Raw genomic sequence first — 24,973 nt, 5'->3', positions numbered from 1 at the left:
GGTTAGCCCCCAGGAGGCTGGCGGGCCCTATCCGCCGGCTGTGCGGCGAGCGGAGGGGCGGGCCGACGTGAGGGCACTGGCTACCGGGAGAGTGGGCGCAAGCTTTCTGGCGCGGGGGGCCTTCGAAAGAGGCCGGGGGCTCCAAGGGCCCTTCCCGTTCTCCCGCCCTGAATGACCGGTGGTGCCACTAGCGGCCTGTGTGGCGGCGGGGCAGCACGGTGAGTCCAGCACTGTGGCTCGTGGGTCTCCAATGCCCGGCATTGCCGCTCCAGGCACCTTGGGATGAGCCCCTCCGAGGGTGAGCTAGGGTTAGGGTTAGCCCCCAGGAGGCCGGCAGGCCCGATCTGCCAGCTGTGTGGCGAGCGGAGGGGCAGGCCGAGGTGAGGGCGCTGAAGAGCAGGAGCGTGGGCCCAAGCGTTTTGGTGCGGGGGCCTTTGAAGGTCACCAGGGGCTCGGAGGACCCTGCCCGTTCTCCCGCCCTGGATGACCGGCGGTGCCCCTAGAGGCCCGGGTGGCAGCGGGGCGGGAGGGTGAGTCTGGCGCTGGGGCTTGTGGGTCCCGAATCCTTGGCGTTGCGGCACCAGGCCCCTTGGGAGGGGCCCCTCGAGGGATCGAGCTAGGGTTAGGGTTAGCCCCCAGGAGACCGTCAGGCCCAATCCGCCGGCTGTGCAGGGAGCGGAGGGTGGGCTGAAGTGATGGTGCTGGCGAGCGGGAGCGTGGGCCCAAGGGTTTTGGCGCGGAGGGCCTTCAAACGGCAGTGGGGGCTCCGAGGGACCTGTCCGTTGTTCTGCCCTGAATGACCGACAGCTCTCCTACCGGCCCGGGTGGCGGCGGGACGGCACGGTGAGTCCAGCGCTGGGACTCGGGGGTCACCAATCCCAGGCATTGCAGCGATAGGCCCCTTGGGAGGGGCCCCTTGGGGGCCGACCTAGGGTTCGGGTTAGCCCCCAGGAGGCTGGCAGGCCCGATCCGCCGGCTCTGCCACATGCGGAGGGGCTAGCCGAGGTGAGGGCGCTGGCGAGCGGGAGCGTGGCCCCAAGCGTTTTGTCGCGGGGGACCTTCGAAGGTCGCCGGGGGCTCGGGGGGCCCTGCCCGTTCTAACGCCCTGAATGAGGACGGCGCCCCTAGCGGGCCGGGTGGTGAGGAGCGGCAGAGTGCGTCCGGCGGTGGGGTTCGGGTGTCCCCAATCCCCAGCGTGGCGGCGCCAGGCCCCTTGGGAGGGGCTCCTCTGGGGCCGACCTAGGTTTAGGGTTAGCCCAAAGGAGGCCGGCAGGCCCGAACCGCCGGCTGTGCGGCGAGCAGAGGGGCGGGCCGAGGTGAGGGCGCTGGCGAGGGGGAGCGTGGGCCCAGGCGTTTTGGCACGGGGGGCCTTCGATTGTCGCTGGGGGCTTGGAGGGCCCTGCCCATTCTCACACCCTAAATGACCGGTGGCGCCCCTAGCGGCCAGGGTGGCGGCGTGTCGGCAGGATGAGTCTGGAGCTGGGGCTCAGTGGTCCCCGATCCCCGGCGCGGTGGCTCCAGGCACTTGGGAGGGGTCCCTCGGGGGCCGACATATGGTGAGTGTTAGCCCAAAGGAGGCCGGCGGGCCCAATCCGCCGGCTGTGCAGCGAGCGGAGGGGTGGGCCGACGTTAATGCGCTGGCAAGCGGGAGCGTGGGCCCAAGCGTTTTGGCATGGGGGGCCTTCGAAGCTCACCGGGGGCTCGGAGGGCCCAGCAAGTTCTCCCGCCCTGAATGCCCGGCGGCTCCCTAGCGGCCAGGGTGGCGGCGGGGAGGCAGGGTGAGTCCGGAGCTCGGGCTCGGGGGTCCCCAATACCCGGCGTGGCATTGCCAGGCCCCTTGGGAGGGGTCCCTCGGGGGCCGAGCTAGGGTTATCGTTAACCCAAAGGAGGCCGGCAGGCCCGATTGGCCGGCTGTGCGGCGAGGGGAGGGGTGAGCCGAGGTGAGGGCGCTGGCGAGCGGGAGCTTAGGCCCAAGCGTTTTGGTGCGGGGGGCCTTCGAAGGTCATCGGGGGCTCGGAGGGCCCTGCCCGTACTCCCTCCCTGAATGACCGGTGGCGCCCCTAGCGTCCCGGGTGGCGGCGGGGCGGCAGGGTGAGTCTGGAGTAGGGCTCAGGGGTCCAAATGCCCCGGCGTGGCGGCGCCTGGCCCCTTGGGAGGGGTCCCTCGGGGGCCGACCTAGGGTTGAGGTTAGCCCAAAGGAGGCCGGGGCCCGATCCGCCGGCTGTGCAGAGAACGGAGGGGCGGGGCGAGGTGAGGGCGCTGGCGAGCGGGAGCGTGAGCCCAAGCGTTTTGGCGTGTCGGGCCTTCGAAGGTCACTGGGGGCTCAGAGGGCCCTGCCCATTCCCCAGCCCCGAATGAGGACGGTGCCCCTAGCGATCCGGGTCGCAGCGGGGCGGCAGGGTGAGTTCAGCCCTGGTGCTCGGGGGTCCCCAATCACCCGCGTGGCGGCGCCAGGCCCCTTGGGATGGGCCCCTCGGGAGCCGACCTAGGGTTAGGGTTAGCCCCAGGAGGCCGGCAGTCCCGATCTGCCGGCTGTGCGGCGAGCGGAGGGGCGGGCTGAGGAGAGGGTGCTGGCGAGCAGGAGCCTAGGCCCAAGCGTTTTGTCACGGGGGGCCTTCAAAGGTCACTGGGGGCTCGGAGGGCCCTGCCCGTTCTCCCGCCCTAAATAACCGGTGGCGCCCCTAGCAGCCCGGGTGGCGGCAGGGCGGCAGGGTAAGTAATGCGCTGGGGCTTGAGGGTCCCCAATCCCCGGCGTGGCATCGCCAGGCCCCTTGGGAGGGGCCCCTCGTGAGCAGACCTAGAGTTAGGGTTAGTTCCCAGGAGGCTGGCAGGCCCAATCCGCTGTCTGTGCGGCGAGAGGGGGGGCGGACCGAGGTGAGGGCACTTGCTAGCGGGAGCGTGGGCCCAAGCGTTTTGGCGTGGGGGGCCTCAAAGGTCGCCAGGGGCTCGGAGGGCCCTGCCCATTCTCCCGCTCTGAATGACTGGTGGCGTCCCTACTGGCCCGGTAGCTGTGGGGCGGAAGGGTGACTCCGGCGCTGAGGCTTGGGGGTCACCAATCCCCGGCGTTGTGGCACCAGGCCTTTGGAAGTGGCCCCTTGGGGTCTGACCTAGGGTTAGTGTTAGCCCCCAGGAAACAGGCAGGCCTGATCCGCTAGCTGTTCACCGAGTGGAGGGGCGGGCCGAGAAGAGGGCGCTGGCGAGTGGGAGCGTGGGCCCAAGCATTTTGGCGCGAGGGGCCTACGAAGGTCGCGGGGGCTCAGAGGGCCCTGCCTGTTCTCCAGCACTGAATGACCGGCGGCGCCCCTAGCGGACTGGGTGGTGGTGGGGTGGCAGGGAGAGTCCAGCACTGGTGCTCGGGGGTCCCCAATCCCCGGCATTGCGATGCCAGGCCCCTTGGGAGGGGCCCCGTGGGGGCAGACCTAGGGTTAGGGTTACACCCAGGGGGCTGACAGGCCCGATCCTACGGCTGTGCGGCGAGCGGAGGGGCGGGCCGAGGTGAGGGCGCTGGCTAGCGGGAGCGTGGGTCAAGTGTTTTGGTGCGGGGGGCCCTTCGAAGGTCGTGGGGGGATCGGAGGACCCTGCCCGTTCTCCCGCACTGAATGACCGGTGGCGCTCCTAGTGGTGCAGGTGGCAGCGGGGCGGCCGGGTGAGTCCGGCACTGGGGTTCAGGGTTCCCCAATCCCCGGCGTTACGACTCCAGGCCCCTTGCTAGGGGCCCCTCGGGGGCCGACATATGGTTAGGGTTAGCCCCCAGGAGGCCCGCAGGCCCGATCCGCCAGCTCTGCGGTGAGTGGAGGGGTGGTCGGAGGTGAGGCCGCTGGCAATCTGGAGAGTGGGCCCAGTCATTTTGGCGCGGGGGTCCTTCGAATGTCGCCAGGGGTTCGGACGGCCCTGCCCGTTCTCCCGCCCTGAATGACGGGCGGCTCCCCTAAAAGCCCTGGTGGAGGAGGGGCGGTAGGGTGAGTCGGGCGCTGGGACTCAGGGGTTCCCAATCCCCGGCGTTTTGGCGCCATGCCCCTTGGGAGGGGCCCCTCGGGGACTCACCTAGGGTTAGGGTTAGCTCCGAGGAGGCCGGCAGGCCCGATCCGCCGGCTGTGTGGTGAGCAGAGGGGCAGGCCGAGGTGAGGGCGCTTGTGAGCAGGAGCGTGGGCCCAAGCGTTTTGGCGCGGGGGGCCTTCGAATGTCGCCAGAGGCTCTGAGGGCCCTGCCCCTTGTCCCGCCCTGAATGACGGCAGCGCCCCTAGTGGCCCATGTGGCAGCGGGGCAGCCGGTTGTGTCCAGCGCTGGAGCTCGGGGTTCTCCAATCCCCGGTGTTGCGGCTCTAGGCCCCTTGCTGGGGCCCCTAGGGGGCCGACCTATGGTTAGATTTAGCCCCCAGGAGGCCGGAAGCCCGATCCGCCAGCTCTGCGGCAAGCGGAGAGGCGGGCGGAGGTGAGGCCGCTGGCGAGCGGGAGCGTGGGCTCAGGCGTTTTGGCGCGGGGGTCCTTCGAAAGTCGCTGGGGGCTTGGAGGGCCCTGTACGTTCTTCTGCCCTGAATGACCGGCGGCTCCCCTAGCGGCCCGGGTGGAGGAGGGGGTGTTAGGGTGACTTGGGCGCTGGGGCTTGGGGGTCCCCAATCCTCGGCGTTGGGGCGCCAGGCCCCTTTGGAAGGGCTCTAGGGGGCCGACCAAGGGTTATTGTTAGCCCCCAGGGGGCCAGCAGGCCCGATCCGCCGGCTGTGAGGCGAGCGGAGGGGTGGACCCAGGTGAGGGCGCTTGAGAGCAAGAATGTGGACCCAAGCGTTTTGGCACGGGGGGCCTTCGAAGGTCATCGGGGGTTCGGAGGGCCCAACCCGTTCTCCTGCCCTGAATGACCAGCGGCGCTACTAGCGGCCCGGGGGGGCGGGGCGGCAGGGTGAGTCCGGCACTGGGGCTTGGGGGTCCCCAATCCCCGGCGTTGCGGGGGCAGACCCTTGGTAGTGGCCCCTCGGGGGCCGACCTAAGGTTACAGTTAGCCCCCAGGAGGCCGGCAGGCCCGATGTGCCAGCTGTGCGGCGAGCGGAGGGGCGGGCCGAGGTGAGGGCGCGGGTGAGCGGGAGCTTGGCCGAAGCGTTTTGGCGCGGGAAGCCTTCGAAGGTCGCCGGGGGATCGGAGGACCCTGCCCGTTTTCCCGCCCTGAATGACCTGCGGCGCCCCTGGGGCCCGGGTGGCGGCAGGGCGACAGGGTGAGTCCGTCGCTGGGGTTGGGGGGTTCCCAATCCCCGGTGTTGCGGCACCAGGCCCCTTCGCAGGGGCCCCTCGGAGGCTGACCTAGGGTTATGGTTAGCCCCCAGGAGGCCGCAGGCCCAATCCACCGGCTGTGCGGTGAGCAGAGGGGAGGGCCGAGGTGAGGGCGCTGGCGAGCGGTAGCGTAGGCCCATGAGTTTTGGCGCGGGGGGCCTTCGAAGGTCGCCAGGGCTCAAGAAGCCCTGCCCGTTCTCCCGCACTGAATGTCCGGCGGTGCCCCTAGCGGCTCAGTTGCCGGCGGGGGAGCATGGTGAGTCGGATGCTGGGGCTAGGGGTCCCCAAACCCCGGTGTTGCGGTGCCAGGCCCGTTGGGAGGGGCCTCTCGGGGGCCGACGTAGGGATAGGGTTAGCCCCCAGGAGGCTGGCGGGCCCTATCCGCCGGCTGTGCGGCGAGCGGAGGGGCGGGCCGACGTGAGGGCACTGGCTACCGGGAGAGTGGGCGCAAGCTTTCTGGCGCGGGGGGCCTTCGAAAGAGGCCGGGGGCTCCAAGGGCCCTTCCCGTTCTCCCGCCCTGAATGACCGGTGGTGCCACTAGCGGCCTGTGTGGCGGCGGGGCAGCACGGTGAGTCCAGCACTGTGGCTCGTGGGTCTCCAATGCCCGGCATTGCCGCTCCAGGCACCTTGGGATGAGCCCCTCCGAGGGTGAGCTAGGGTTAGGGTTAGCCCCCAGGAGGCCGGCAGGCCCGATCTGCCAGCTGTGTGGCGAGCGGAGGGGCAGGCCGAGGTGAGGGCGCTGAAGAGCAGGAGCGTGGGCCCAAGCGTTTTGGTGCGGGGGCCTTTGAAGGTCACCAGGGGCTCGGAGGACCCTGCCCGTTCTCCCGCCCTGGATGACCGGCGGTGCCCCTAGAGGCCCGGGTGGCAGCGGGGCGGGAGGGTGAGTCTGGCGCTGGGGCTTGTGGGTCCCGAATCCTTGGCGTTGCGGCACCAGGCCCCTTGGGAGGGGCCCCTCGAGGGATCGAGCTAGGGTTAGGGTTAGCCCCCAGGAGACCGTCAGGCCCAATCCGCCGGCTGTGCAGGGAGCGGAGGGTGGGCTGAAGTGATGGTGCTGGCGAGCGGGAGCGTGGGCCCAAGGGTTTTGGCGCGGAGGGCCTTCAAACGGCAGTGGGGGCTCCGAGGGACCTGTCCGTTGTTCTGCCCTGAATGACCGACAGCTCTCCTACCGGCCCGGGTGGCGGCGGGACGGCACGGTGAGTCCAGCGCTGGGACTCGGGGGTCACCAATCCCAGGCATTGCAGCGATAGGCCCCTTGGGAGGGGCCCCTTGGGGGCCGACCTAGGGTTCGGGTTAGCCCCCAGGAGGCTGGCAGGCCCGATCCGCCGGCTCTGCCACATGCGGAGGGGCTAGCCGAGGTGAGGGCGCTGGCGAGCGGGAGCGTGGCCCCAAGCGTTTTGTCGCGGGGGACCTTCGAAGGTCGCCGGGGGCTCGGGGGGCCCTGCCCGTTCTAACGCCCTGAATGAGGACGGCGCCCCTAGCGGGCCGGGTGGTGAGGAGCGGCAGAGTGCGTCCGGCGGTGGGGTTCGGGTGTCCCCAATCCCCAGCGTGGCGGCGCCAGGCCCCTTGGGAGGGGCTCCTCTGGGGCCGACCTAGGTTTAGGGTTAGCCCAAAGGAGGCCGGCAGGCCCGAACCGCCGGCTGTGCGGCGAGCAGAGGGGCGGGCCGAGGTGAGGGCGCTGGCGAGGGGGAGCGTGGGCCCAGGCGTTTTGGCACGGGGGGCCTTCGATTGTCGCTGGGGGCTTGGAGGGCCCTGCCCATTCTCACACCCTAAATGACCGGTGGCGCCCCTAGCGGCCAGGGTGGCGGCGTGTCGGCAGGATGAGTCTGGAGCTGGGGCTCAGTGGTCCCCGATCCCCGGCGCGGTGGCTCCAGGCACTTGGGAGGGGTCCCTCGGGGGCCGACATATGGTGAGTGTTAGCCCAAAGGAGGCCGGCGGGCCCAATCCGCCGGCTGTGCAGCGAGCGGAGGGGTGGGCCGACGTTAATGCGCTGGCAAGCGGGAGCGTGGGCCCAAGCGTTTTGGCATGGGGGGCCTTCGAAGCTCACCGGGGGCTCGGAGGGCCCAGCAAGTTCTCCCGCCCTGAATGCCCGGCGGCTCCCTAGCGGCCAGGGTGGCGGCGGGGAGGCAGGGTGAGTCCGGAGCTCGGGCTCGGGGGTCCCCAATACCCGGCGTGGCATTGCCAGGCCCCTTGGGAGGGGTCCCTCGGGGGCCGAGCTAGGGTTATCGTTAACCCAAAGGAGGCCGGCAGGCCCGATTGGCCGGCTGTGCGGCGAGGGGAGGGGTGAGCCGAGGTGAGGGCGCTGGCGAGCGGGAGCTTAGGCCCAAGCGTTTTGGTGCGGGGGGCCTTCGAAGGTCATCGGGGGCTCGGAGGGCCCTGCCCGTACTCCCTCCCTGAATGACCGGTGGCGCCCCTAGCGTCCCGGGTGGCGGCGGGGCGGCAGGGTGAGTCTGGAGTAGGGCTCAGGGGTCCAAATGCCCCGGCGTGGCGGCGCCTGGCCCCTTGGGAGGGGTCCCTCGGGGGCCGACCTAGGGTTGAGGTTAGCCCAAAGGAGGCCGGGGCCCGATCCGCCGGCTGTGCAGAGAACGGAGGGGCGGGGCGAGGTGAGGGCGCTGGCGAGCGGGAGCGTGAGCCCAAGCGTTTTGGCGTGTCGGGCCTTCGAAGGTCACTGGGGGCTCAGAGGGCCCTGCCCATTCCCCAGCCCCGAATGAGGACGGTGCCCCTAGCGATCCGGGTCGCAGCGGGGCGGCAGGGTGAGTTCAGCCCTGGTGCTCGGGGGTCCCCAATCACCCGCGTGGCGGCGCCAGGCCCCTTGGGATGGGCCCCTCGGGAGCCGACCTAGGGTTAGGGTTAGCCCCAGGAGGCCGGCAGTCCCGATCTGCCGGCTGTGCGGCGAGCGGAGGGGCGGGCTGAGGAGAGGGTGCTGGCGAGCAGGAGCCTAGGCCCAAGCGTTTTGTCACGGGGGGCCTTCAAAGGTCACTGGGGGCTCGGAGGGCCCTGCCCGTTCTCCCGCCCTAAATAACCGGTGGCGCCCCTAGCAGCCCGGGTGGCGGCAGGGCGGCAGGGTAAGTAATGCGCTGGGGCTTGAGGGTCCCCAATCCCCGGCGTGGCATCGCCAGGCCCCTTGGGAGGGGCCCCTCGTGAGCAGACCTAGAGTTAGGGTTAGTTCCCAGGAGGCTGGCAGGCCCAATCCGCTGTCTGTGCGGCGAGAGGGGGGGCGGACCGAGGTGAGGGCGCTTGCTAGCGGGAGCGTGGGCCCAAGCGTTTTGGCGTGGGGGGCCTCAAAGGTCGCCAGGGGCTCGGAGGGCCCTGCCCATTCTCCCGCTCTGAATGACTGCTGGCGTCCCTACTGGCCCGGTAGCTGTGGGGCGGAAGGGTGACTCCGGCGCTGAGGCTTGGGGGTCACCAATCCCCGGCGTTGTGGCACCAGGCCTTTGGAAGTGGCCCCTTGGGGTCTGACCTAGGGTTAGTGTTAGCCCCCAGGAAACAGGCAGGCCTGATCCGCTAGCTGTTCACCGAGTGGAGGGGCGGGCCGAGAAGAGGGCGCTGGCGAGTGGGAGCGTGGGCCCAAGCATTTTGGCGCGAGGGGCCTACGAAGGTCGCGGGGGCTCAGAGGGCCCTGCCTGTTCTCCAGCACTGAATGACCGGCGGCGCCCCTAGCGGACTGGGTGGTGGTGGGGTGGCAGGGAGAGTCCAGCACTGGTGCTCGGGGGTCCCCAATCCCCGGCATTGCGATGCCAGGCCCCTTGGGAGGGGCCCCGTGGGGGCAGACCTAGGGTTAGGGTTACACCCAGGGGGCTGACAGGCCCGATCCTACGGCTGTGCGGCGAGCGGAGGGGCGGGCCGAGGTGAGGGCGCTGGCTAGCGGGAGCGTGGGTCAAGTGTTTTGGTGCGGGGGGCCCTTCGAAGGTCGTGGGGGGATCGGAGGACCCTGCCCGTTCTCCCGCACTGAATGACCGGTGGCGCTCCTAGTGGTGCAGGTGGCAGCGGGGCGGCCGGGTGAGTCCGGCACTGGGGTTCAGGGTTCCCCAATCCCCGGCGTTACGACTCCAGGCCCCTTGCTAGGGGCCCCTCGGGGGCCGACATATGGTTAGGGTTAGCCCCCAGGAGGCCCGCAGGCCCGATCCGCCAGCTCTGCGGTGAGTGGAGGGGTGGTCGGAGGTGAGGCCGCTGGCAATCTGGAGAGTGGGCCCAGTCATTTTGGCGCGGGGGTCCTTCGAATGTCGCCAGGGGTTCGGACGGCCCTGCCCGTTCTCCCGCCCTGAATGACGGGCGGCTCCCCTAAAAGCCCTGGTGGAGGAGGGGCGGTAGGGTGAGTCGGGCGCTGGGACTCAGGGGTTCCCAATCCCCGGCGTTTTGGCGCCATGCCCCTTGGGAGGGGCCCCTCGGGGACTCACCTAGGGTTAGGGTTAGCTCCGAGGAGGCCGGCAGGCCCGATCCGCCGGCTGTGTGGTGAGCAGAGGGGCAGGCCGAGGTGAGGGCGCTTGTGAGCAGGAGCGTGGGCCCAAGCGTTTTGGCGCGGGGGGCCTTCGAATGTCGCCAGAGGCTCTGAGGGCCCTGCCCCTTGTCCCGCCCTGAATGACCGGCAGCGCCCCTAGTGGCCCATGTGGCAGCGGGGCAGCCGGTTGTGTCCAGCGCTGGAGCTCGGGGTTCTCCAATCCCCGGTGTTGCGGCTCTAGGCCCCTTGCTGGGGCCCCTAGGGGGCCGACCTATGGTTAGATTTAGCCCCCAGGAGGCCGGAAGCCCGATCCGCCAGCTCTGCGGCAAGCGGAGAGGCGGGCGGAGGTGAGGCCGCTGGCGAGCGGGAGCGTGGGCTCAGGCGTTTTGGCGCGGGGGTCCTTCGAAAGTCGCTGGGGGCTTGGAGGGCCCTGTACGTTCTTCTGCCCTGAATGACCGGCGGCTCCCCTAGCGGCCCGGGTGGAGGAGGGGTGTTAGGGTGACTTGGGCGCTGGGGCTTGGGGGTCCCCAATCCTCGGCGTTGGGGCGCCAGGCCCCTTTGGAAGGGCTCTAGGGGGCCGACCAAGGGTTATTGTTAGCCCCCAGGGGGCCAGCAGGCCCGATCCGCCGGCTGTGAGGCGAGCGGAGGGGTGGACCCAGGTGAGGGCGCTTGAGAGCAAGAATGTGGACCCAAGCGTTTTGGCACAGGGGGCCTTCGAAGGTCATCGGGGGTTCGGAGGGCCCAACCCGTTCTCCTGCCCTGAATGACCAGCGGCGCTACTAGCGGCCCGGGGGGGCGGGGCGGCAGGGTGAGTCCGGCACTGGGGCTTGGGGGTCCCCAATCCCCGGCGTTGCGGGGGCAGACCCTTGGTAGTGGCCCCTCGGGGGCCGACCTAAGGTTACAGTTAGCCCCCAGGAGGCCGGCAGGCCCGATGTGCCAGCTGTGCGGCGAGCGGAGGGGCGGGCCGAGGTGAGGGCGCGGGCGAGCGGGAGCTTGGCCGAAGCGTTTTGGCGCGGGAAGCCTTCGAAGGTCGCCGGGGGATCGGAGGACCCTGCCCGTTTTCCCGCCCTGAATGACCTGCGGCGCCCCTGGGGCCCGGGTGGCGGCAGGGCGACAGGGTGAGTCCGTCGCTGGGGTTGGGGGGTTCCCAATCCCCGGTGTTGCGGCACCAGGCCCCTTCGCAGGGGCCCCTCGGAGGCTGACCTAGGGTTATGGTTAGCCCCCAGGAGGCCGCAGGCCCAATCCACCGGCTGTGCGGTGAGCAGAGGGGAGGGCCGAGGTGAGGGCGCTGGCGAGCGGTAGCGTAGGCCCATGAGTTTTGGCGCGGGGGGCCTTCGAAGGTCGCCGGGGCTCAAGAAGCCCTGCCCGTTCTCCCGCACTGAATGTCCGGCGGTGCCCCTAGCGGCTCAGTTGCCGGCGGGGGAGCATGGTGAGTCGGATGCTGGGGCTAGGGGTCCCCAAACCCCGGTGTTGCGGTGCCAGGCCCGTTGGGAGGGGCCTCTCGGGGGCCGACGTAGGGATAGGGTTAGCCCCCAGGAGGCTGGCGGGCCCTATCCGCCGGCTGTGCGGCGAGCGGAGGGGCGGGCCGAGGTGAGGGCACTGGCTACCGGGAGAGTGGGCGCAAGCTTTCTGGCGCGGGGGGCCTTCGAAAGAGGCCGGGGGCTCCAAGGGCCCTTCCCGTTCTCCCGCCCTGAATGACCGGTGGTGCCACTAGCGGCCTGTGTGGCGGCGGGGCAGCACGGTGAGTCCAGCACTGTGGCTCGTGGGTCTCCAATGCCCGGCATTGCCGTTCCAGGCACCTTGGGATGAGCCCCTCCGAGGGTGAGCTAGGGTTAGGGTTAGCCCCCAGGAGGCCGGCAGGCCCGATCTGCCAGCTGTGTGGCGAGCGGAGGGGCAGGCCGAGGTGAGGGCGCTGAAGAGCAGGAGCGTGGGCCCAAGCGTTTTGGTGCGGGGGCCTTTGAAGGTCACCAGGGGCTCGGAGGACCCTGCCCGTTCTCCCGCCCTGGATGACCGGCGGTGCCCCTAGAGGCCCGGGTGGCAGCGGGGCGGGAGGGTGAGTCTGGCGCTGGGGCTTGTGGGTCCCGAATCCCTGGCGTTGCGGCACCAGGCCCCTTGGGAGGGGCCCCTCGAGGGATCGAGCTAGGGTTAGGGTTAGCCCCCAGGAGACCGTCAGGCCCAATCCGCCGGCTGTGCAGGGAGCGGAGGGTGGGCTGAAGTGATGGTGCTGGCGAGCGGGAGCGTGGGCCCAAGGGTTTTGGCGCGGAGGGCCTTCAAACGGCAGTGGGGGCTCCGAGGGACCTGTCCGTTGTTCTGCCCTGAATGACCGACAGCTCTCCTACCGGCCCGGGTGGCGGCGGGACGGCACGGTGAGTCCAGCGCTGGGACTCGGGGGTCACCAATCCCAGGCATTGCAGCGATAGGCCCCTTGGGAGGGGCCCCTTGGGGGCCGACCTAGGGTTCGGGTTAGCCCCCAGGAGGCTGGCAGGCCCGATCCGCCGGCTCTGCCACATGCGGAGGGGCTAGCCGAGGTGAGGGCGCTGGCGAGCGGGAGCGTGGCCCCAAGCGTTTTGTCGCGGGGGACCTTCGAAGGTCGCCGGGGGCTCGGGGGGCCCTGCCCGTTCTAACGCCCTGAATGAGGACGGCGCCCCTAGCGGGCCGGGTGGTGAGGAGCGGCAGAGTGCGTCCGGCGGTGGGGTTCGGGTGTCCCCAATCCCCAGCGTGGCGGCGCCAGGCCCCTTGGGAGGGGCTCCTCTGGGGCCGACCTAGGTTTAGGGTTAGCCCAAAGGAGGCCGGCAGGCCCGAACCGCCGGCTGTGCGGCGAGCAGAGGGGCGGGCCGAGGTGAGGGCGCTGGCGAGGGGGAGCGTGGGCCCAGGCGTTTTGGCACGGGGGGCCTTCGATTGTCGCTGGGGGCTTGGAGGGCCCTGCCCATTCTCACACCCTAAATGACCGGTGGCGCCCCTAGCGGCCAGGGTGGCGGCGTGTCGGCAGGATGAGTCTGGAGCTGGGGCTCAGTGGTTCCCGATCCCCGGCGCGGTGGCTCCAGGCACTTGGGAGGGGTCCCTCGGGGGCCGACATATGGTGAGTGTTAGCCCAAAGGAGGCCGGCGGGCCCAATCCGCCGGCTGTGCAGCGAGCGGAGGGGTGGGCCGACGTTAATGCGCTGGCAAGCGGGAGCGTGGGCCCAAGCGTTTTGGCATGGGGGGCCTTCGAAGCTCACCGGGGGCTCGGAGGGCCCAGCAAGTTCTCCCGCCCTGAATGCCCGGCGGCTCCCTAGCGGCCAGGGTGGCGGCGGGGAGGCAGGGTGAGTCCGGAGCTCGGGCTCGGGGGTCCCCAATACCCGGCGTGGCATTGCCAGGCCCCTTGGGAGGGGTCCCTCGGGGGCCGAGCTAGGGTTATCGTTAACCCAAAGGAGGCCGGCAGGCCCGATTGGCCGGCTGTGCGGCGAGGGGAGGGGTGAGCCGAGGTGAGGGCGCTGGCGAGCGGGAGCTTAGGCCCAAGCGTTTTGGTGCGGGGGGCCTTCGAAGGTCATCGGGGGCTCGGAGGGCCCTGCCCGTACTCCCTCCCTGAATGACCGGTGGCGCCCCTAGCGTCCCGGGTGGCGGCGGGGCGGCAGGGTGAGTCTGGAGTAGGGCTCAGGGGTCCAAATGCCCCGGCGTGGCGGCGCCTGGCCCCTTGGGAGGGGTCCCTCGGGGGCCGACCTAGGGTTGAGGTTAGCCCAAAGGAGGCCGGGGCCCGATCCGCCGGCTGTGCAGAGAACGGAGGGGCGGGGTGAGGTGAAGGCGCTGGCGAGCGGGAGCGTGAGCCCAAGCGTTTTGGCGTGTCGGGCCTTCGAAGGTCACCGGGGGCTCAGAGGGCCCTGCCCGTTCCCCAGCCCCGAATGAGGACGGTGCCCCTAGCGATCCGGGTTGCAGCGGGGCGGCAGGGTGAGTTCAGCCCTGGTGCTCGGGGGTCCCCAATCACCCGCGTGGCGGCGCCAGGCCCCTTGGGATGGGCCCCTCGGGAGCCGACCTAGGGTTAGGGTTAGCCCCAGGAGGCCGGCAGTCCCGATCTGCCGGCTGTGCGGCGAGCGGAGGGGCGGGCTGAGGAGAGGGTGCTGGCGAGCAGGAGCCTAGGCCCAAGCGTTTTGTCACGGGGGGCCTTCAAAGGTCACTGGGGGCTCGGAGGGCCCTGCCCGTTCTCCCGCCCTAAATAACCGGTGGCGCCCCTAGCAGCCCGGGTGGCGGCAGGGCGGCAGGGTAAGTAATGCGCTGGGGCTTGAGGGTCCCCAATCCCCGGCGTGGCATCGCCAGGCCCCTTGGGAGGGGCCCCTCGTGAGCAGACCTAGAGTTAGGGTTAGTTCCCAGGAGGCTGGCAGGCCCAATCCGCTGTCTGTGCGGCGAGAGGGGGGGCGGACCGAGGTGAGGGCGCTTGCTAGCGGGAGCGTGGGCCCAAGCGTTTTGGCGTGGGGGGCCTCAAAGGTCGCCAGGGGCTCGGAGGGCCCTGCCCATTCTCCCGCTCTGAATGACTGCTGGCGTCCCTACTGGCCCGGTAGCTGTGGGGCGGAAGGGTGACTCCGGCGCTGAGGCTTGGGGGTCACCAATCCCCGGCGTTGTGGCACCAGGCCTTTGGAAGTGGCCCCTTGGGGTCTGACCTAGGGTTAGTGTTAGCCCCCAGGAAACAGGCAGGCCTGATCCGCTAGCTGTTCACCGAGTGGAGGGGCGGGCCGAGAAGAGGGCGCTGGCGAGTGGGAGCGTGGGCCCAAGCATTTTGGCGCGAGGGGCCTACGAAGGTCGCGGGGGCTCAGAGGGCCCTGCCTGTTCTCCAGCACTGAATGACCGGCGGCGCCCCTAGCGGACTGGGTGGTGGTGGGGTGGCAGGGAGAGTCCAGCACTGGTGCTCGGGGGTCCCCAATCCCCGGCATTGCGATGCCAGGCCCCTTGGGAGGGGCCCCGTGGGGGCAGACCTAGGGTTAGGGTTACACCCAGGGGGCTGACAGGCCCGATCCTACGGCTGTGCGGCGAGCGGAGGGGCGGGCCGAGGTGAGGGCGCTGGCTAGCGGGAGCGTGGGTCAAGTGTTTTGGTGCGGGGGGCCCTTCGAAGGTCGTGGGGGGATCGGAGGACCCTGCCCGTTCTCCCGCACTGAATGACCGGTGGCGCTCCTAGTGGTGCAGGTGGCAGCGGGGCGGCCGGGTGAGTCCGGCACTGGGGTTCAGGGTTCCCCAATCCCCGGCGTTACGACTCCAGGCCCCTTGCTAGGGGCCCCTCGGGGGCCGACATATGGTTAGGGTTAGCCCCCAGGAGGCCCGCAGGCCCGATCCGCCAGCTCTGCGGTGAGTGGAGGGGTGGTCGGAGGTGAGGCCGCTGGCAATCTGGAGAGTGGGCCCAGTCATTTTGGCGCGGGGGTCCTTCGAATGTCGCCAGGGGTTCGGACGGCCCTGCCCGTTCTCCCGCCCTGAATGACGGGCGGCTCCCCTAAAAGCCCTGGTGGAGGAGGGGCGGTAGGGTGAGTCGGGCGCTGGGACTCAGGGGTTCCCAATCCCCGGCGTTTTGGCGCCATGCCCCTTGGGAGGGGCCCCTCGGGGACTCACCTAGGGTTAGGGTTAGCTCCGAGGAGGCCGGCAGGCCCGATCCGCCGGCTGTGTGGTGAGCAGAGGGGCAGGCCGAGGTGAGGGCGCTTGTGAGCAGGAGCGTGGGCCCAAGCGTTTTGGCGCGGGGGGCCTTCGAATGTCGCCAGAGGCTCTGAGGGCCCTGCCCCTTGTCCCGCCCTGAATGACCGGCAGCGCCCCTAGTGGCCCATGTGGCAGCGGGGCAGCCGGTTGTGTCCAGCGCTGGAGCTCGGGGTTCTCCAATCCCCGGTGTTGCGGCTCTAGGCCCCTTGCTGGGGCCCCTAGGGGGCCGACCTATGGTTAGATTTAACCCCCAGGAGGCCGGAAGCCCGATCCGCCAGCTCTGCGGCAAGCGGAGAGGCGGGCGGAGGTGAGGCCGCTGGCGAGCGGGAGCGTGGGCTCAGGCGTTTTGGCGCGGGGGTCCTTCGAAAGTCGCTGGGGGCTTGGAGGGCCCTGTACGTTCTTCTGCCCTGAATGACCGGCGGCTCCCCTAGCGGCCCGGGTGGAGGAGGGGTGTTAGGGTGACTTGGGCGCTGGGGCTTGGGGGTCCCCAATCCTCGGCGTTGGGGCGCCAGGCCCCTTTGGAAGGGCTCTAGGGGGCCGACCAAGGGTTATTGTTAGCCCCCAGGGGGCCAGCAGGCCCGATCCGCCGGCTGTGAGGCGAGCGGAGGGGTGGACCCAGGTGAGGGCGCTTGAGAGCAAGAATGTGGACCCAAGCGTTTTGGCACGGGGGGCCTTCGAAGGTCATCGGGGGTTCGGAGGGCCCAACCCGTTCTCCTGCCCTGAATGACCAGCGGCGCTACTAGCGGCCCGGGGGGGCGGGGCGGCAGGGTGAGTCCGGCACTGGGGCTTGGGGGTCCCCAATCCCCGGCGTTGCGGGGGCAGACCCTTGGTAGTGGCCCCTCGGGGGCCGACCTAAGGTTACAGTTAGCCCCCAGGAGGCCGGCAGGCCCGATGTGCCAGCTGTGCGGCGAGCGGAGGGGCGGGCCGAGGTGAGGGCGCGGGCGAGCGGGAGCTTGGCCGAAGCGTTTTGGCGCGGGAAGCCTTCGAAGGTCGCCGGGGGATCGGAAGACCCTGCCCGTTTTCCCGCCCTGAATGACCTGCGGCGCCCCTGGGGCCCGGGTGGCGGCAGGGCGACAGGGTGAGTCCGTCGCTGGGGTTGGGGGGTTCCCAATCCCCGGTGTTGCGGCACCAGGCCCCTTCGCAGGGGCCCCTCGGAGGCTGACCTAGGGTTATGGTTAGCCCCCAGGAGGCCGCAGGCCCAATCCACTGGCTGTGCGGTGAGCAGAGGGGAGGGCCGAGGTGAGGGCGCTGGCGAGCGGTAGCGTAGGCCCATGAGTTTTGGCGCGGGGGGCCTTCGAAGGTCGCCAGGGCTCAAGAAGCCCTGCCCGTTCTCCCGCACTGAATGTCCGGCGGTGCCCCTAGCGGCTCAGTTGCCGGCGGGGGAGCATGGTGAGTCGGATGCTGGGGCTAGGGGTCCCCAAACCCCGGTGTTGCGGTGCCAGGCCCGTTGGGAGGGGCCTCTCGGGGGCCGACGTAGGGATAGGGTTAGCCCCCAGGAGGCTGGCGGGCCCTATCCGCCGGCTGTGCGGCGAGCGGAGGGGCGGGCCGACGTGAGGGCACTGGCTACCGGGAGAGTGGGCGCAAGCTTTCTGGCGCGGGGGGCCTTCGAAAGAGGCCGGGGGCTCCAAGGGCCCTTCCCGTTCTCCCGCCCTGAATGACCGGTGGTGCCACTAGCGGCCTGTGTGGCGGCAGGGCAGCACGGTGAGTCCAGCACTGTGGCTCGTGGGTCTCCAATGCCCGGCATTGCCGCTCCAGGCACCTTGGGATGAGCCCCTCCGAGGTTGAGCTTGGGTTAGGGTTAGCCCCCAGGAGGCCGGCAGGCCCGATCTGCCAGCTGTGTGGCGAGCGGAGGGGCAGGCCGAGGTGAGGGCGCTGAAGAGCAGGAGCGTGGGCCCAAGCGTTTTGGTGCGGGGGCCTTTGAAGGTCACCAGGGGCTCGGAGGACCCTGCCCGTTCTCCCGCCCTGGATGACCGGCGGTGCCCCTAGAGGCCCGGGTGGCAGCGGGGCGGGAGGGTGAGTCTGGCGCTGGGGCTTGTGGGTCCCGAATCCTTGGCGTTGCGGCACCAGGCCCCTTGGGAGGGGCCCCTCGAGGGATCGAGCTAGGGTTAGGGTTAGCCCCCAGGAGACCGTCAGGCCCAATCCGCCGGCTGTGCAGGGAGCGGAGGGTGGGCTGAAGTGATGGTGCTGGCGAGCGGGAGCGTGGGCCCAAGGGTTTTGGCGCGGAGGGCCTTCAAACGGCAGTGGGGGCTCCGAGGGACCTGTCCGTTGTTCTGCCCTGAATGACCGACAGCTCTCCTACCGGCCCGGGTGGCGGCGGGACGGCACGGTGAGTCCAGCGCTGGGACTCGGGGGTCACCAATCCCAGGCATTGCAGCGATAGGCCCCTTGGGAGGGGCCCCTTGGGGGCCGACCTAGGGTTCGGGTTAGCCCCCAGGAGGCTGGCAGGCCCGATCCGCCGGCTCTGCCACATGCGGAGGGGCTAGCCGAGGTGAGGGCGCTGGCGAGCGGGAGCGTGGCCCCAAGCGTTTTGTCGCGGGGGACCTTCGAAGGTCGCCGGGGGCTCGGGGGGCCCTGCCCGTTCTAACGCCCTGAATGAGGACGGCGCCCCTAGCGGGCCGGGTGGTGAGGAGCGGCAGAGTGCGTCCGGCGGTGGGGTTCGGGTGTCCCCAATCCCCAGCCTGGCGGCGCCAGGCCCCTTGGGAGGGGCTCCTCTGGGGCCGACCTAGGTTTAGGGTTAGCCCAAAGGAGGCCGGCAGGCCCGAACCGCCGGCTGTGCGGCGAGCAGAGGGGCGGGCCGAGGTGAGGGCGCTGGCGAGGGGGAGCGTGGGCCCAGGCGTTTTGGCACGGGGGGCCTTCGATTGTCGCTGGGGGCTTGGAGGGCCCTGCCCATTCTCACACCCTAAATGACCGGTGGCGCCCCTAGCGGCCAGGGTGGCGGCGTGTCGGCAGGATGAGTCTGGAGCTGGGGCTCAGTGGTCCCCGATCCCCGGCGCGGTGGCTCCAGGCACTTGGGAGGGGTCCCTCGGGGGCCGACATATGGTGAGTGTTAGCCCAAAGGAGGCCGGCGGGCCCAATCCGCCGGCTGTGCAGCGAGCGGAGGGGTGGGCCGACGTTAATGCGCTGGCAAGCGGGAGCGTGGGCCCAAGCGTTTTGGCATGGGGGGCCTTCGAAGCTCACCGGGGGCTCGGAGGGCCCAGCAAGTTCTCCCGCCCTGAATGCCCGGCGGCTCCCTAGCGGCCAGGGTGGCGGCGGGGAGGCAGGGTGAGTCCGGAGCTCGGGCTCGGGGGTCCCCAATACCCGGCGTGGCATTGCCAGGCCCCTTGGGAGGGGTCCCTCGGGGGCCGAGCTAGGGTTATCGTTAACCCAAAGGAGGCCGGCAGGCCCGATTGGCCGGCTGTGCGGCGAGGGGAGGGGTGAGCCGAGGTGAGGGCGCTGGCGAGCGGGAGCTTAGGCCCAAGCGTTTTGGTGCGGGGGGCCTTCGAAGGTCATCGGGGGCTCGGAGGGCCCTGCCCGTACTCCCTCCCTGAATGACCGGTGGCGCCCCTAGCGTCCCGGGTGGCGGCGGGGCGGCAGGGTGAGTCTGGAGTAGGGCTCAGGGGTCCAAATGCCCCGGCGTGGCGGCGCCTGGCCCCTTGGGAGGGGTCCCTCGGGGGCCGACCTAGGGTTGAGGTTAGCCCAAAGGAGGCCGGGGCCCGATCCGCCGGCTGTGCAGAGAACGGAGGGGCGGGGCGAGGTGAGGGCGCTGGCGAGCGGGAGCGTGAGCCCAAGCGTTTTGGCGTGTCGGGCCTTCGAAGGTCACCGGGGGCTCAGAGGGCCCTGCCCGTTCCCCAGCCCCGAATGAGGACGGTGCCCCTAGCGATCCGGGTCGCAGCGGGGCGGCAGGGTGAGTTCAGCCCTGGTGCTCGGGGGTCCCCAATCACCCGCGTGGCGGCGCCAGGCCCCTTGGGATGGGCCCCTCGGGAGCCGACCTAGGGTTAGGGTTAGCCCCAGGAGGCCGGCAGTCCCGATCTGCCAGCTGTGCGGCGAGCGGAGGGGCGGGCTGAGGAGAGGGTGCTGGCGAGCAGGAGCCTAGGCCCAAGCGTTTTGTCACGGGGGGCCTTCAAAGGTCACTGGGGGCTCGGAGGGCCCTGCCCGTTCTCCCGCCCTAAATAACCGGTGGCGCCCCTAGCAGCCCGGGTGGCGGCAGGGCGGCAGGGTAAGTAATGCGCTGGGGCTTGAGGGTCCCCAATCCCCGGCGTGGCATCGCCAGGCCCCTTGGGAGGGGCCCCTCGTGAGCAGACCTAGAGTTAGGGTTAGTTCCCAGGAGGCTGGCAGGCCCAATCCGCTGTCTGTGCGGCGAGAGGGGGGGCGGACCGAGGTGAGGGCGCTTGCTAGCGGGAGCGTGGGCCCAAGCGTTTTGGCGTGGGGGGCCTCAAAGGTCGCCAGGGGCTCGGAGGGCCCTGCCCATTCTCCCGCTCTGAATGACTGCTGGCGTCCCTACTGGCCCGGTAGCTGTGGGGCGGAAGGGTGACTCCGGCGCTGAGGCTTGGGGGTCACCAATCCCCGGCGTTGTGGCACCAGGCCTTTGGAAGTGGCCCCTTGGGGTCTGACCTAGGGTTAGTGTTAGCCCCCAGGAAACAGGCAGGCCTGATCCGCTAGCTGTTCACCGAGTGGAGGGGCGGGCCGAGAAGAGGGCGCTGGCGAGTGGGAGCGTGGGCCCAAGCATTTTGGCGCGAGGGGCCTACGAAGGTCGCGGGGGCTCAGAGGGCCCTGCCTGTTCTCCAGCACTGAATGACCGGCGGCGCCCCTAGCGGACTGGGTGGTGGTGGGGTGGCAGGGAGAGTCCAGCACTGGTGCTCGGGGGTCCCCAATCCCCGGCATTGCGATGCCAGGCCCCTTGGGAGGGGCCCCGTGGGGGCAGACCTAGGGTTAGGGTTACACCCAGGGGGCTGACAGGCCCGATCCTACGGCTGTGCGGCGAGCGGAGGGGCGGGCCGAGGTGAGGGCGCTGGCTAGCGGGAGCGTGGGTCAAGTGTTTTGGTGCGGGGGGCCCTTCGAAGGTCGTGGGGGGATCGGAGGACCCTGCCCGTTCTCCCGCACTGAATGACCGGTGGCGCTCCTAGTGGTGCAGGTGGCAGCGGGGCGGCCGGGTGAGTCCGGCACTGGGGTTCAGGGTTCCCCAATCCCCGGCGTTACGACTCCAGGCCCCTTGCTAGGGGCCCCTCGGGGGCCGACATATGGTTAGGGTTAGCCCCCAGGAGGCCCGCAGGCCCGATCCGCCAGCTCTGCGGTGAGTGGAGGGGTGGTCGGAGGTGAGGCCGCTGGCAATCTGGAGAGTGGGCCCAGTCATTTTGGCGCGGGGGTCCTTCGAATGTCGCCAGGGGTACGGACGGCCCTGCCCATTCTCCCGCCCTGAATGACGGGCGGCTCCCCTAAAAGCCCTGGTGGAGGAGGGGCGGTAGGGTGAGTCGGGCGCTGGGACTCAGGGGTTCCCAATCCCCGGCGTTTTGGCGCCATGCCCCTTGGGAGGGGCCCCTCGGGGACTCACCTAGGGTTAGGGTTAGCTCCGAGGAGGCCGGCAGGCCCGATCCGCCGGCTGTGTGGTGAGCAGAGGGGCAGGCCGAGGTGAGGGCGCTTGTGAGCAGGAGCGTGGGCCCAAGCGTTTTGGCGCGGGGGGCCTTCGAATGTCGCCAGAGGCTCTGAGGGCCCTGCCCCTTGTCCCGCCCTGAATGACCGGCAGCGCCCCTAGTGGCCCATGTGGCAGCGGGGCAGCCGGTTGTGTCCAGCGCTGGAGCTCGGGGTTCTCCAATCCCCGGTGTTGCGGCTCTAGGCCCCTTGCTGGGGCCCCTAGGGGGCCGACCTATGGTTAGATTTAGCCCCCAGGAGGCCGGAAGCCCGATCCGCCAGCTCTGCGGCAAGCGGAGAGGCGGGCGGAGGTGAGGCCGCTGGCGAGCGGGAGCGTGGGCTCAGGCGTTTTGGCGCGGGGATCCTTCGAAAGTCGCTGGGGGCTTGGAGGGCCCTGTACGTTCTTCTGCCCTGAATGACCGGCGGCTCCCCTAGCGGCCCGGGTGGAGGAGGGGTGTTAGGGTGACTTGGGCGCTGGGGCTTGGGGGTCCCCAATCCTCGGCGTTGGGGCGCCAGGCCCCTTTGGAAGGGCTCTAGGGGGCCGACCAAGGGTTATTGTTAGCCCCCAGGGGGCCAGCAGGCCCGATCCGCCGGCTGTGAGGCGAGCGGAGGGGTGGACCCAGGTGAGGGCGCTTGAGAGCAAGAATGTGGACCCAAGCGTTTTGGCACGGGGGGCCTTCGAAGGTCATCGGGGGTTCGGAGGGCCCAACCCGTTCTCCTGCCCTGAATGACCAGCGGCGCTACTAGCGGCCCGGGGGGGCGGGGCGGCAGGGTGAGTCCGGCACTGGGGCTTGGGGGTCCCCAATCCCCGGCGTTGCGGGGGCAGACCCTTGGTAGTGGCCCCTCGGGGGCCGACCTAAGGTTACAGTTAGCCCCCAGGAGGCCGGCAGGCCCGATGTGCCAGCTGTGCGGTGAGCGGAGGGGCGGGCCGAGGTGAGGGCGCGGGTGAGCGGGAGCTTGGCCGAAGCGTTTTGGCGCGGGAAGCCTTCGAAGGTCGCCGGGGGATCGGAGGACCCTGCCCGTTTTCCCGCCCTGAATGACCTGCGGCGCCCCTGGGGCCCGGGTGGCGGCAGGGCGACAGGGTGAGTCCGTCGCTGGGGTTGGGGGGTTCCCAATCCCCGGTGTTGCGGCACCAGGCCCCTTCGCAGGGGCCCCTCGGAGGCTGACCTAGGGTTATGGTTAGCCCCCAGGAGGCCGCAGGCCCAATCCACCGGCTGTGCGGTGAGCAGAGGGGAGGGCCGAGGTGAGGGCGCTGGCGAGCGGTAGCGTAGGCCCATGAGTTTTGGCGCGGGGGGCCTTCGAAGGTCGCCAGGGCTCAAGAAGCCCTGCCCGTTCTCCCGCACTGAATGTCCGGCGGTGCCCCTAGCGGCTCAGTTGCCGGCGGGGGAGCATGGTGAGTCGGATGCTGGGGCTAGGGGTCCCCAAACCCCGGTGTTGCGGTGCCAGGCCCGTTGGGAGGGGCCTCTCGGGGGCCGACGTAGGGATAGGGTTAGCCCCCAGGAGGCTGGCGGGCCCTATCCGCCGGCTGTGCGGCGAGCGGAGGGGCGGGCCGACGTGAGGGCACTGGCTACCGGGAGAGTGGGCGCAAGCTTTCTGGCGCGGGGGGCCTTCGAAAGAGGCCGGGGGCTCCAAGGCCCCTTCCCGTTCTCCCGCCCTGAATGACCGGTGGTGCCACTAGCGGCCTGTGTGGCGGCGGGGCAGCACGGTGAGTCCAGCACTGTGGCTCGTGGGTCTCCAATGCCCGGCATTGCCGCTCCAGGCACCTTGGGATGAGCCCCTCCGAGGGTGAGCTAGGGTTAGGGTTAGCCCCCAGGAGGCCGGCAGGCCCGATCTGCCAGCTGTGTGGCGAGCGGAGGGGCAGGCCGAGGTGAGGGCGCTGAAGAGCAGGAGCGTGGGCCCAAGCGTTTTGGTGCGGGGGCCTTTGAAGGTCACCAGGGGCTCGGAGGACCCTGCCCGTTCTCCCGCCCTGGATGACCGGCGGTGCCCCTAGAGGCCCGGGTGGCAGCGGGGCGGGAGGGTGAGTCTGGCGCTGGGGCTTGTGGGTCCCGAATCCCTGGCGTTGCGGCACCAGGCCCCTTGGGAGGGGCCCCTCGAGGGATCGAGCTAGGGTTAGGGTTAGCCCCCAGGAGACCGTCAGGCCCAATCCGCCGGCTGTGCAGGGAGCGGAGGGTGGGCTGAAGTGATGGTGCTGGCGAGCGGGAGCGTGGGCCCAAGGGTTTTGGCGCGGAGGGCCTTCAAACGGCAGTGGGGGCTCCGAGGGACCTGTCCGTTGTTCTGCCCTGAATGACCGACAGCTCTCCTACCGGCCCGGGGTGGCGGCGGGACGGCACGGTGAGTCCAGCGCTGGGACTCGGGGGTCACCAATCCCAGGCATTGCAGCGATAGGCCCCTTGGGAGGGGCCCCTTGGGGGCCGACCTAGGGTTCGGGTTAGCCCCCAGGAGGCTGGCAGGCCCGATCCGCCGGCTCTGCCACATGCGGAGGGGCTAGCCGAGGTGAGGGCGCTGGCGAGCGGGAGCGTGGCCCCAAGCGTTTTGTCGCGGGGGACCTTCGAAGGTCGCCGGGGGCTCGGGGGGCCCTGCCCGTTCTAACGCCCTGAATGAGGACGGCGCCCCTAGCGGGCCGGGTGGTGAGGAGCGGCAGAGTGCGTCCGGTGGTGGGGTTCGGGTGTCCCCAATCCCCAGCCTGGCGGCGCCAGGCCCCTTGGGAGGGGCTCCTCTGGGGCCGACCTAGGTTTAGGGTTAGCCCAAAGGAGGCCGGCAGGCCCGAACCGCCGGCTGTGCGGCGAGCAGAGGGGCGGGCCGAGGTGAGGGCGCTGGCGAGGGGGAGCGTGGGCCCAGGCGTTTTGGCACGGGGGGCCTTCGATTGTCGCTGGGGGCTTGGAGGGCCCTGCCCATTCTCACACCCTAAATGACCGGTGGCGCCCCTAGCGGCCAGGGTGGCGGCGTGTCGGCAGGATGAGTCTGGAGCTGGGGCTCAGTGGTCCCCGATCCCCGGCGCGGTGGCTCCAGGCACTTGGGAGGGGTCCCTCGGGGGCCGACATATGGTGAGTGTTAGCCCAAAGGAGGCCGGCGGGCCCAATCCGCCGGCTGTGCAGCGAGCGGAGGGGTGGGCCGACGTTAATGCGCTGGCAAGCGGGAGCGTGGGCCCAAGCGTTTTGGCATGGGGGGGCCTTCGAAGCTCACCGGGGGCTCGGAGGGCCCAGCAAGTTCTCCCGCCCTGAATGCCCGGCGGCTCCCTAGCGGCCAGGGTGGCGGCGGGGAGGCAGGGTGAGTCCAGAGCTCGGGCTCGGGGGTCCCCAATACCCGGCGTGGCATTGCCAGGCCCCTTGGGAGGGGTCCCTCGGGGGCCGAGCTAGGGTTATCGTTAACCCAAAGGAGGCCGGCAGGCCCGATTGGCCGGCTGTGCGGCGAGGGGAGGGGTGAGCCGAGGTGAGGGCGCTGGCGAGCGGGAGCTTAGGCCCAAGCGTTTTGGTGCGGGGGGCCTTCGAAGGTCATCGGGGGCTCGGAGGGCCCTGCCCGTACTCCCTCCCTGAATGACCGGTGGCGCCCCTAGCGTCCCGGGTGGCGGCGGGGCGGCAGGGTGAGTCTGGAGTAGGGCTCAGGGGTCCAAATGCCCCGGCGTGGCGGCGCCTGGCCCCTTGGGAGGGGTCCCTCGGGGGCCGACCTAGGGTTGAGGTTAGCCCAAAGGAGGCCGGGGCCCGATCCGCCGGCTGTGCAGAGAACGGAGGGGCGGGGCGAGGTGAGGGCGCTGGCGAGCGGGAGCGTGAGCCCAAGCGTTTTGGCGTGTCGGGCCTTCGAAGGTCACTGGGGGCTCAGAGGGCCCTGCCCGTTCCCCAGCCCCGAATGAGGACGGTGCCCCTAGCGATCCGGGTCGCAGCGGGGCGGCAGGGTGAGTTCAGCCCTGGTGCTCGGGGGTCCCCAATCACCCGCGTGGCGGCGCCAGGCCCCTTGGGATGGGCCCCTCAGGAGCCGACCTAGGGTTAGGGTTAGCCCCAGGAGGCCGGCAGTCCCGATCTGCCGGCTGTGCG

The sequence above is a fragment of the Ursus arctos genome, unplaced genomic scaffold, assembly GCF_023065955.2.
Source record: "Ursus arctos isolate Adak ecotype North America unplaced genomic scaffold, UrsArc2.0 scaffold_6, whole genome shotgun sequence".
Classification (NCBI taxonomy): domain Eukaryota; kingdom Metazoa; phylum Chordata; class Mammalia; order Carnivora; family Ursidae; genus Ursus; species Ursus arctos.
Note: the sequence above shows the minus strand (reverse complement) of the source record.